This window comes from Schistocerca piceifrons, chromosome X (genome assembly GCF_021461385.2).
Source record: "Schistocerca piceifrons isolate TAMUIC-IGC-003096 chromosome X, iqSchPice1.1, whole genome shotgun sequence".
NCBI lineage: Eukaryota > Metazoa > Arthropoda > Insecta > Orthoptera > Acrididae > Schistocerca > Schistocerca piceifrons.
Window position 1 is genome coordinate 491132249 of NC_060149.1, and position 13413 is coordinate 491145661.

Sequence of the window (13413 nt, forward strand, 5' to 3'; positions counted from 1 at the left end):
TATAAAGATGTCTGCTATGGTTCCAGATATACTGGAACCCATAGCCAGTCCATCTTTTTGCATATAAAATTTATTGTTAAAAGAAAAATAATTATATTTCGGAACGAATTCTAACGGTTCGATGAATTCGACTATTTCTTGCTGAGACAGTGTTTTGTACTTAAGCAAATTTTCTTGGATGACCTTAACGGCCTCATTTACTGGCACATTTGCATAAAGGTTTTTAATGTTTAGAGATACTAGGCGGGCCGTGTCAGTGATAGGCTTATCCTTAATTTCATTTATCAAAGCTGAATTATTAGTGATTGAAAACTTATCCTAGAACACGAAACATTCTTTTAAAATTTTATCGAGCATTTTAGTAATTTTGCATAAAGGACTGTTTCCAGAATTCACAATTACTCTGGCAGGACAATTTTCCTTATGTACCTTAAACTGGGATCTAAGTCGTGGAGATTTTGGATTCATGACGGAGTAGCGTATTTTTTCTTTTTCTGTGAAGAGGAAGAAAGTCCTCTTCAATAGCTTTTTTAACTCGGCTTGTACCTTTTTTGTTAAATCCATGCCGATTTCTGTAATATCGTTTTCTGAAAAGAACTGCAATGTTTTATTAATGTACTGCTCTTCACTAACAATAACAATATTGTTGCGATTTTCAGTATTTAAATGAAACAGCATATTATTGAACACAAACAACATTACAGCTGAAACATACAAACAAAAACACCATAAATGCCACTATGTAGCATATAACACACACTTAAAATAATACACTGGTGGCTCTTGTTGTTTACTATATCTAATTACTGAATGGATGCAACAGAATGACCGAAAGTAAAGGGGATGGGAATGTTATGGTCTGTCGATAATCTAAAACAAATACTGGTTTGTGAATCAGCTAAAACATAATGATTTGGCACCTTTTGTGTAATTATGGCAAGAAGATATCTTCCTATTCATTGTGTGCCTACTCTCGTAGTGTATGATATTCTGTGAGAACCTCTCTCTTACATAGAAAGATTTGTTGGCCCCCCCCCCCCCCCCCCCTCCAAAAGCATAAGCATGCGTTAATGACCTCAAATACGGAGGTGGGTAACATGAATATATGTACCATATAATTTTATTGAAATACCCTGAAACTATTTATTTTTAAGTCTTGGCTGTAATAAAAATACGAGTTTGAAATCAACATTTCTGTCATTTTTGTGCTAAAAAATAAGTACATAGTTTAAAGTGTACTTTACTGTAATTTTTGTGCTTGAATAATTAAAAAAAATATAGAAGTAACAGTACTGTGATTTAGGACTAAATACATGCGAAAAATTGAAATTGCACAACTTAGTTCAATGGTTACTCACTAACTTATGTTTCAGAAAAGGACATGCTTAACACTTGGGATCAACATGGCCTAAGCACAAGGTTTTTTTTTAATAGGAACCTCCTTTTCTTTCTTCTGAACGAGGGCAAATGATGCAACCACCTTCATGTTTTCAATGTTTGTCTTCTAGTTTTCATACTGGAGCATTTACTGCTGACTTAAGTTTTCTGGGAAGATGGTAGCTCATGTCGGCATGTTCCTGGTGATGTTCTTTCATGAGATTAGTTGCAAGAATGTTGAAATATTCGTTCCTGTAATGCTTGCAGATATTATCAGGGTGTTAATTCCAGCAATATTTAGAAGAGCATAGAATACAGTTAGAGGCCATCTTCTTGAGTTACGCAACATAGTAGGTAGAATGCAATTGCTCTGCTGTATCCGAACTATCTTGTGTCAAGTGTGGTCATCATTTCTGGTCTTCTTGGCTGTCCTGATGTTTATGAATTTTATCATCATTATCCATTGCCAAAATGAGCTATGTAACCATTCCTCATTTGATTATTAATTTTTAAAAGCAGGAACATACTGGTCTCATTTCTGATAAGACAGTTGTATTCTCTACAGTATTATAGGCGACTGTTCTTCTATTTCTAGGTGGTACTTCCGTACTCCATTTAGTACTGCCATGTTTTTTTTTTGTCAAACAGTCTGAAATTTCATTTTCTTCTGCAGAGTTTGTACTCACTTCACCTTCAGTACCACCTTCATATTCCATGTCATTATTGTGCTTGTTATCACTCTGATGTTTGACAACAAATCATTTTCATTCCCACCAACATTGGCATCCTATTTGTCCTCACATTCCATAAGTCTCAGATTGTGCACATGCTATGCTTTACACATTTACAACACACATGGCTCAACACATTGGTAGGAGACACAAATTTACAACTAAATACACAAGCTTGTCTTACACTGAAGAATTACTTTACTGGCCTCATGGTGTGTGAGGCAGTAGAAGAATTTCAGGTTCTCCATGGTTAAACAGCCAGCCTCACTGGTGGTCCATTGTTGTAATTTAGGTTGCAAAATGAAAACATACACACAAGGAAAAAATGAAATGACACCAACTAGCTGCCCTGTACAACTTAATATATTTCAAGGCGTGTATGACACCCCACCAGACTAATTCAGATTTTATTGTTGATAATAAAGAAGCAGACCCCTCGCAAACATTCATCAAATATAGACAATAAATTGGCACACTTGTATGCAGGGCTACAGAAATCATAGAAATGTTATTTGATGAAATGGACTGATTACAACCTGTGATGACATATGCTATGTCAGTTCCATTTCAGTCACCCCTTGACTTGGCTACAAAGACTCCCTGTTTTTGATTATACATAATTTAATATCTCCACGATCTCTGTATTTGGTGCTGTGTGGTTCCATTAATGGTTAGAATAATGTGGCTTGTATGTAGGGCCCCCTGCACCTTTTTCTCATTCTGTGTACAGATAACATTTTATCACATTTGTGTTCATTCACCAGAGGAAACCAAACCATTTTAAGGATGCAGGGTACTTATAAATGGTGGAAAAATCGAATTTTTTTTAATGAATTTATTAAATTCTATAGTCTTTCCTGATTACATTGATATATACATTATAGGGTTTCAAATAAAAAAATGACCTATATCTACCAAATTTTATAGTTACAGCCATACCTGCTTTATTTCTGTTACAGAAACCAGTATTATTTTGACCTGCCAGGTTAGCCGAGAGCGCTTATGCACTGCTTCCTGGAATCGGGTAGGCGCACCAGCCCCAGATCGAATCCGCCCGTCGTATTAATGACGACGGTCGATGTGCTGGCCAGCCTGGATGTGGTTTTTAGGCGGTTTTCCACATCCCCATACATGAATACTGGCCTGGTCCCCATGTCCCGCATCAGTTACACGGCTTGCGGACATCTGAACACTTTCGCACTATTCCATGGATTACACTAGTCACAGACACTTGGGGTACACTAATTCTGTCCCGGGGGGTACAGGGTGGTGGCAGGAAGGGCATCCGGCCACCCCTTCAACTAAAATTGGCAAATCCGATTAACCATGCCACCCTGTGTAGCTGTGGAAAAAGGCACAATCGGAAGAAGAAGAAGAAGAAGAAGAAGAAACCTAGTATTGTTTTGAAAAGAACTGTGAACTTTGTTTCCAGTGATTATTCGTATGATACATTGTATTTGTTGGTAGCAGTGCAGGTTTCTAATGTCTGTAAATCATTATCTTTGCTTATTTACTTTTGTTTCGCTGAAGCAGTTTGTTCACGTGTTACTGAATGTATGTTGCCCAAGTGCTACATATATTTGTGGAAGTACATATCCTTTAGTGTACAATAAATACAAACTATACCACACATCAAGAAATTCAATTAAAGGAAATTCCATGTTAACCAGTTCGCAAATTAAGCAAGCCACACTGTTGAAAGTAACCTATGTATCAGTTCTTCAGGGAAGAAACTCCGCCATGGCACGCTTCCTGGTGATTCAAAATTTTTGTGTTAACAGTGGTGCTGTTTGTAGTGGATTTGTTGTTGGTGATGCGGGCATCTTATCTTCTTTGATAAAGGAAGTGGCGAAATGTAAACAATGTGATTGTGCAGGCTGTGTGGAAATAACTGAACAACAAAGTATCAGGAAGGGTTTAGCATCAAAATTAGTTGTTCTGTGTAGATCTTGCAATAAATTTACCTCGAAAATGACTTCGAACATTGCGCATTATTCATATGATGTGAATTTGAAGTTAGTGTATTCAATGCGTGCAGTAGGAAAAGAAAAAAAGGCTGCTTAAATGTTTTGTGGTTCAATGGACCTTCCTCCTCCTCCCAGTAGGTACAGCAAGTTCATAAAAATACTTTTAGGTGCCTAAAATGTGCAGTAGAAGAAACTGTAAATATTAGTGGAACCAGGAAGATTGCTGTTGCACTTGATGGGCTATGGCAACTTCGAGAATATCGTTCTTTGAATGGTGTTGTAAGTGCTACTTCTCTGGAGGATGAAAGAGTTGTTGATGTTGAGTGCTTATTTAAGGACTGTTACACCTGCCATGGTAACACTGAAGGACATATTGAAAATCAGTGTTCTAAAAATTATGATGGTTACAGTGGAGGTATGGAGTGTGATAGAGCTCTACAAATAGTTCAGAGGTCAGTGCCCGTTTATAACGTTAGATATACGAAGTACCTAGGCGAAGGGGACTCTAAAGCTTTCAATAAAATTAATGAGTTCAATGTTTATGGTGATACCTTGGTAACAAAACTGGAATGTTTTGGACAAGTGCAAAAGAGGGTGGGTGCTAGATTGAGGAAGCTATGAAGATAAATGAAAGGAAAGTTGCTATCTGATGGAAAATCTATGTCTGGCCAAGGCAGATTGACAGAAACTGAAATAGACCAGAGTTATTATGGACTGGCCATTAGATGAACTGCACCTCTGAATGGAGTTACAGCAATGAGAAAAGCTTTATGGGCCACAGATGACCACCCTGTTCACAGACTTTGCCCTAAAGGAGCAGATACTTGGTGTGGTTACCAAAAAGCAAAAGAAAGTGGTCAAATATACCATCATAAGCATTCCCTTCCTGAGCCTGTTATGAATGAAATAAAACCAATTTTTAGAGACCTGAGTAACCCTGTTTTGCTTAGTAAAAGTCTTCATGGGGGCACTCAGAATACAAATGAAAGTTTCAACCATTCCATATGGGAAAGACTACCCAAGGATGTTTTTGTAGGACTAAATACTTTAAAAGTTGGTGTGCTAGATGCAGTGATATGTTTCAATGATGGAGTGATAGGAAAGTTTGGAAGTCCTGAGAAATTTAGGCATAAAATGTGGCTCTAATACGGAAGATCAATTGCTTGCGTGTGACAGACAACGGGTCCATGAAGCTGAAAGATTCGCTTGTCAAGTTACCAAAAAAGCAAGAAGTGCTAAAAGGAAAGCCAAGAGGAAGCTTGAAAATGAAGAAATGCTGCAGGATGAAGACTATGATTCAGAAATGTTCTGAGGCACAGTTTAATTGGACTCATATCTTCATTCACAATTTCTTGCTAGTTGTATTTTTCAGAATTCAGGTACAAATATTTCCCAGAGTTTATAAAGCATTGATCTATTTTTTTTTCTTAGCTTGCAATAGTCCTTACTTTTGTAGTAGACCTAAGCTTTATTGCAGAATCAACTAAATTGTAGAAAAAATAACATTTTTACTAATATTATAAAAATTAAAATGTAAGATGTGATATTTTTTTATCCTTGTAATATACGTAATAGGTGGTCTAGTACTTCAGCCATCATGTCACGCATATCTGGTAAAAATTTGGTCTCCTTCAAATGTATGATATTGGATTAAATGGTACCGCCATTTGAGGAAGCATTTTGGAAAAAAAAATGCATCAATTTCTTTGTAATTTACTTAATAACCCTAAGCAGTTTCTAAAATATTCAAAATACTTGTAATTTGTTTAGAAAGTGTGCTGCGTTACCTGATATCAACAAATAATCTGTGAAACATATACATTATAAATGTTGCCTGAAAGAAATAGATGTTGATTTTTTCGTAATATTGAGCCTGAAAAGTACCCTGTATCCTTAACAGAGGACACTGATGTACTTGAAAATATAGTAAAACTCAAGTCTATTATCATTGCATTGGCCTTTCCTTCTGTCCTAACATGAACCTAGTTTCTGTACTGTAGAAAGTACTCAAGCTAGAGGTCTTTGAAGGAGTCAATGAAAGCATATGATCATTCAGGTATCTTTTTATTTTATAGCTTTCTGCTTGGAATTGAAAAGGTTGTGTCAAATGTGAAGTAATTACTGCTATGTTTCCAGTATGATTACAGATGCATACACAAGTATTTGTGTCACCGTGTCCCTCTTTGTAGAATGTCATATTGGTAACCATGAATGCCAGGTATGATTAAAAAGTAACAGGAATTTTTTAACATTGAGGGCTTTTTATACATTTGATTTTCAAAAGTTTTTTTTTTTATCCTGTAGGTACACATGTTCCTGATATATGTTTGCATTTTCAGCTGTTTCAAATAATTGGTTTATTGTTGACACTTGCAAAGATTATACATTTTTTGAGTACTTGGCAAATTTTTTACTTTCAAAAAATAATTGAATAATGGAATAAAGTGCAGCACCACATTTGAAAAGTTGACTGTGGCCTTTGGTGAATCTACTATCAGTAAGAAAGGAGTTTATGAGTAATATAAATATCTCAAAGAGGGTCGAGAAGACATTGAATACAATGACCACCCGGAACACCCAAGCACATCTATTAGTGACAACAGTGTGGAAGTAGTAAAGAAAATTGTTCTGAAAATTTGCCTAGCCACCACCAGAGAGGTTGCTGTTGATGTTGACATATCCTTTATCTTATGCCAAGCAATTTTTTTGGATTTTTGGGAATGAAACATTCGGCAGCAAAGTTTGTTCTGAAATTGTTGAATTTTTGTCCAAAAAGGTTGTTGCATAGACATCACTCAGGAATTTCCGAGTGAAATCGACAATGATCTAGAACTTCTAAAGAAGGTTAGAATAGGTGATGAAATGTGGGAATACGGGTATGATGTCAAAACCAGGGCCAAGTCGGCCCAGCGGAAACTGCCTGGAAAGCCAAGACCAAAAAAAAATTCGACAAGCTCGATCACATGTGAAGGTTCTCCTCTACAATTGGATAGTGCATCATGAGTTCCAGCCATATGGTCGTACAGTCAATAAGGAATACTACCCAAAAGTTACGTACCATTTGTATTAAGAAATCCAAAGAAAATGACCAGAATTGTGGCAAAACCACTTGTGGAAATTGCATAATGATAATGCTGCAGTCACACCTCAATGCTTGTTCATGATTTTTTGTGGCAAAAAAAAAAAAAACCTGTTATGTTTCTTCAGCCACCATATTAGCCAGACATTAGCCAGACATGGCCCCCTGTGACTTCTTTCTATTGCCGAGGCTGAAGAGAACCATGGAAGGACACTGTTTTGCCACCATTGATGAGATGATAAACAGAATTGCTGAAGGAACTGAACACCATAATAAAAAGAGCTGCAGAAGTGCTTTTAAGATTGGAAAAAGTGCTGGCACAAGTGTGTTATATCTGGGGGGGGGGGATTACTTTGAAGAGGACACAGTTGAAGTTGATGAATACATAAAGTGTCTTCAAGAACTACAAAAATTCCCTTTACTTTTTGATCGCACCTGGTATATAGAGCTCCCCAAAGATTCAATTGTATTATTTTGTGTTTCATTGATAATTACTTGGCATGTACAGGAATTTCATTCCTACCATGGTTGAGTTGGGAAAGGAAAGGCGGAGCAATGTTTAATAACTTTGATTTCAGTGGTACATTAGAGGTGGCATAGATGGTTAGGAGAAGGGCATGGAACTCAATTTGAAAATGAAATATGAAATGCTTAGAAGATTGCCGTTCCTCATTTTTTGATTAAAGTTGTTACTGTTTCAACTTTTTCATGAATTGTAAGGCTTAATAATTAAGATGATGATCAGGGTGCATATAGGCCTGCATACTACTTACGGTACTGTACAGTTATACTATTTAGATTCTTAGAGTTTTCTTGCTTTGTAACCGTCAAGTTAAATTTTTGACACAATCTTAATTTAATTTTTTTAAGGACTGCCTTGGAAATCACCTTCAAAGATGCAACTCTTTCAAAGCATTGTGATGACTGGCACATTCTTCAGAACCACTAATTGCATGCTGATGTTTCAACAGCAGAGGGACATTCCAGGAGTGCCAGGTAAGTGCTCAACTTTTAGTCACATTAACATTCATTCCAGATAACATGATTCCAGTAGATATACCACAAAAGCCTTTATTACACTGAAGAGCCAAAGAAACTGGTACACATGCCTAATATCGTGTAGTGCTCCCACGAGCACACAGAAGTGCCGTAACACGACGTGACATGGATTGACTAATGTCCGAAGTAGTGCTGGAGGGAACTGTCACCATGAATCCTGCAGGGCTGTCCACAAATCCATAAGAGTACAAGAGGGTGGAGATCTCTTCTGAACAGCACATTGCAAGGCATCTCAGATATGCTCAATAATGTTCATGTCTAGGGAATTTGTTGGCCGGCAGTAGTGTATAAACTCTGTAGCAATCCTGGACATGTGGGGTGTTATATTGTCCTGCTGGAATTGCTCAAGTCCATCGGAATGCACAATGGACGTGTATGGATGCAGGTGATCAGACAGGATGCTTACGTACGTGTGTCACCTGTCAGAAGCGTATCCAGACATATCGGGGCCCCCATATCACTCCAACTGCACATGCTGCACATCATTACAGAGCCTCCACCAGTTTGAACAGTCCCCTGCTGACATGCAGGGTCCATGGATTCATGAGGTTGTCTCCATACCTGTACACGTCCATCTGCTCGAGACTCCTGTGACCAGGCAACATGTTCCAATCATCAACAGTAAAATGTCGGTGTTGACAGGCCCAGGTGAGGCGCAATGCTTTGTGTCATGCAGTCATCAAAGGTACACGAGTGGACCTTCAGCTACAAATGTTTCGTTGTATGGTTCACATGCTGACACTTGCTGATGGCCTAGCATTAAAATGTGCACCAGTTTGCGGAAGGGTTGCACTTCTGTCACATTAAATAATTCTCTTCAGTCGTCGTTGGTCCCTTTGTTGCAGGATCTTTTTCCGGCCGCAGCGATGTCGGAGATTTGATGTTTTACCTGACTCTTGATGTTTGCGCTACACTCGTGAAATAGTCGTATGGGAAAATCCCCTCCTCATAGCTACCTCAGAGACGATGTGTCTCATCACTTGTGCGCCAGCTATAACACCATGTTCAAACTCACTTAAACTTGATAATCTACCATTGTAGCAGCAGTAACCGATCTAACAACTGTGCCAGTCCCTTGTTGTCGTATATAGGTGTTGCTGACAGCTGTGCTGTATTCTGTTTGTTTACATATCTCTGTATTTGAATACGCATTCCTATACCAGTTTCTTTGGCACTTCAGTGTATGATTAACAAGCACAGACTGATCTGTGTATGTTTGCTTGATGTGTGTGCCTTAACTGTTGATATTGCTTTTTTTTTTGTAACTGCTGTATTGTGTGTGCATATACAAAAGTACATGTAGTAAACAAATATACAAGATTAATATAATGGAAGGAAACATTCCACGTGGGAAAAATTATATATAAAAACAAAGATGAGGTGACTTACCGAACAAAAGCGCTGGCAGGTCGATAGACACACAAACAAACACAAACATACACACAAGATTCAAGCTTTCGCAACAAACTGTTGCCTCATCAGGAAAGAGGGAAGGAGAGGGGAAGACGAAAGGGAAGTGGGTTTTAAGGGAGAGGGTAAGGAGTCATTCCAATCCCGGGAGCGGAAAGACTTACCTTAGGGGGAAAAAAGGACAGGTATACACTCGCGCACACACACACATATCCATCCACACATACAGACACAAGCAGACATATTTAATATGTCTGCTTGTGTCTGTATGTGTGGATGGATATGTGTGTGTGTGCGAGTGTATACCTGTCCTTTTTTCCCCCTAAGGTAAGTCTTTCCGCTCCCGGGATTGGAATGACTCCTTACCCTCTCCCTTAAAACCCACTTCCTTTCGTCTTCCCCTCTCCTTCCCTCTTTCCTGATGAGGCAACAGTTTGTTGCGAAAGCTTGAATCTTGTGTGTATGTTTGTGTTTGTTTGTGTGTCTATTGACCTGCCAGCGCTTTTGTTCGGTAAGTCACCTCATCTTTGTTTTTATATATAATATACAAGATTAGTATTTTATCTATCTTCAGCAACTGTAGTCATCTATAATGAAATAATAAGTAACCAGTTACATAAAAAAATTCTTTACCAGTTTTGGGCACTTAGTGCCCTTCTTCAGAAGAACTATCGCATAGTTTGTGAGTTTCAATAATAATGTGCATACAGCAAAATGCCATGGTATTGTAGTGCACAGTGTCTGCATAAAACTAGCATAAATTATATTAAGTATACAAGATTTGTATTTAAATTCTCACATCATCAAAATGGTCACAATAATGTCACCAGTTTCCAGATAAAATTATAGTTTACATTGAGAAGAATGGTTGAAAATGAAACTACTGGGAAGATTGTGGTGAATATGAATTTTTAAAAATATTAGATAGGCAAGTTTTCCAGCAAATTAGTGAGAAGATTACTGTTTTTTTTTCCACACTAAAAATATACTTTACATTTTTCCTTATTCCCTGCAGTGTAGTTGCACATGGTAAAACTTTTCAACAAGAATACTACTGGTCTTAACACTTGTTGAAAATAAATTGTCCAGCAAAATATGAAAGTACGTATGCTCAGATACAGTAATGAATCTCGGTGCCTTGAGATATTTATTTATTTATTTATTTTTATTGGGGGGGGGGGGGAGGAGATATTAAGTACTGTTAGTGACTTATAGTGCATTTAAAAGTAGTTGCGACTTTTGACAGTTCAGTATGGAGCGAGTGAAGGGAAGCATAGTTGCCAGCATGTGCTGAACGCTTCAGCAGGCACCCGATAATGCCAGGTCTGCTTGGCGCGTAACCTGTTAGCTGCACAAGCTGGCCGATTGCAGTCTTTCTCTAACAATTTTAAAGGAACTATACTGTAATAAACTGAGTCTCACACATCTTATAGCTTCATTCATCAGTTTCATCATGAATTACCTATCATTTCTTTAATGGTCATAGTTGTTATAATATTTCGGTATTAGCTAAACCGCTGTGAGAAATTCTTAAAGTTTGCAGTGAAAAATAAGGGTCACTATGGAATTGCATTTTGTGTATGTTAGGCCATACGTTGCTGCATATGAAATTTAGATTGTTCTTTAAACCTCGAAGGATATTGCTATCTATCATCAGTGTCGAGAAATGGAATGTGTGTAAAGGGCTCTGACACGAACGCACTCACCAGTGAAAAAGCCAGGATGAAATATTCATGAATCCCTCGTATCTTATAAACGGTCTGAGATATCGAAACAAGATTTAGACAAATGGTAGCACGCAAAGAGAAGGGTATTTTGCCATATGATTAATATATGAAACTTCTATACCTACTGAAATATTCAGTCAACAACATATTTTTAAAATGAAATAATGTAATTTTTAAGGACCATCAGTAGACTGTGAAATGAGAATTGCTGTGGATTTTGCAACAGTATAAGTGAAGAACCTGCACATTTATTTTTATACTGAGAATGGGTTTTTCTCATAACTGTTGGCAAGTCTTGGCCTCAGTTACTAGTTTAATAATACACTGTTTTAGGATTCTGCAACAATTTCAACTGCATTAGAATGTTAGTGAGTTGTATCCTGTAAACTCTGGTGCGTTTAGGCAAAAAAAAAGTCTGATTTAAATGAGCGTGTTGCGGAGGAAGCCTGTTTAAACTACAATCTTAAGCAATAGCCATTTTGATGACTTGATAGTGTGGAGTTTTTAGTTTGTACAGTAATAAAAGTTCCATTAACTTCGCCTTACACAAGCTAGGTTCAACTTTATCCAACCGAACATATTTTGTACCCTGAGAAAAATAACTGCTTTCCTCCGCTGCATTGCTGGACCTTTGTCCATCACAATCGAGTGATATTGCACATTGTCCATTACCATCATTGAATTCAGAGGAATATTTTACAATGGAACATTATCTTCACAGCCAGTGAACGTATTCTTGGATACCCACTTATATTGCGAGTCTCGTGTTCAGACATGATGCACTGTTATTATTAATGCAGTGCCAAAATGAATACCTGACAACTGTAGAACACTTCAATGCCAGAAAATATCACATCACAACGTTAGCTAATGAATGTAGATGCTTTTAATGAGTGACACCACGTGGTACTGTTTATTTGTGGTTTGGCAACAGGGGCGCTTTACCAACCGAACTGCTGGCGGTGTGGTAGGGAATGCCGCCTCACCATTGGTGTTAACTGAGCAACAGCGTCATATCACCTTCGGTGAGCCAAATGTCGAAAGTAGCAACTAATTTTAAAAGCACTATAATTTCATTTAACCATCACAAGTTTTTCTTGGTATATCTCTAGTCAGCTGCTGGATTACTTACATCAGCAAATGTTTTAATCTAGTAACATCTAAAACCTTTTGACATATTGGAACATCAATTGAGGCGTGATGTGCGATATTGTGGGCCACGGTTAATATTTGTCACAGCAAAAGGAAATTGCCCATTGGTCATGAGAACAGTGCACTTGCTCACAAATGAGCTTTGACTAAAGAGGAATTTGAATTGAGCATCATTGGAACATCCTCACTGTTCAGTAGTTGAAGCCCCCATTGACTTCTGCTGGTTTCCACCTTGAAAGAAATGTGTTGTTGGAAACCATTTTGAATCCAGTGGAGAGGATGTTGCAGTCATACATCGGTATTTTGTAGACCTTTCAGAATACACCTGTGGGAATGGAATCAACTCACTGGCAAAATATTGGTCAAAATGTGTTGAAAAATAATTGAATTTTTCACCTAAAACACAAACTTTCACTTCTAGGTCGAGAACTTTTTTCGTGTCCTCACAAAGGTACAAGTATTGAGGGATTTCTGTGTTTCTTTACTGTAAACTGTGACAAGCTGAGTACAGCAGAGACTTAGCATCTTGCAGAAATTACATAACTTAATGTTAGCGAGGGAATGTGTAGGAAGTGGGCCTCCACCTCGTGTCTTGTAAAATTCTTAGCTTCTTATAGACGGTTGCATTGCTGCTTTTAACGGGTGGCTCGTGGACTTAGGCTAATAGCTGACATTGTGGTTTTAATAAAGTGCCATTTATTTTACTTTTGTTTAATTTCTGTGTAGAATAGTCTCAAAAGCCATTTCTCTAGTACCTTAAAAGAATGATTGAGGATACGCAAACAATATATTGATATTTTTATAGTATCAGAAATGATTGAATAATTTCTAACAGTTTATTTTACATTTTGAGAAAACTGCCATAACTTCGTTGACTATTTAGTTCTCCACAGTTATAAGTGTAGCTCATT

The 13413-nt window shown here is 37.6% G+C and overlaps 1 protein-coding gene across 3 annotated transcripts in view; it reads left to right on the forward strand.

The window, feature by feature from the left end:
* Nucleotides 1-13413, forward strand: part of LOC124722958 — a 192789-nt gene that overhangs the window by 39616 nt on the left and 139760 nt on the right. For all 3 annotated transcript variants that reach the window (XM_047248125.1, XM_047248126.1, XM_047248127.1), the window contains exon 2: nt 8025-8150. The gene's annotated coding sequence lies outside the window, so the exon portion shown is untranslated. The remainder of the gene's footprint in view (nt 1-8024; nt 8151-13413) is intronic.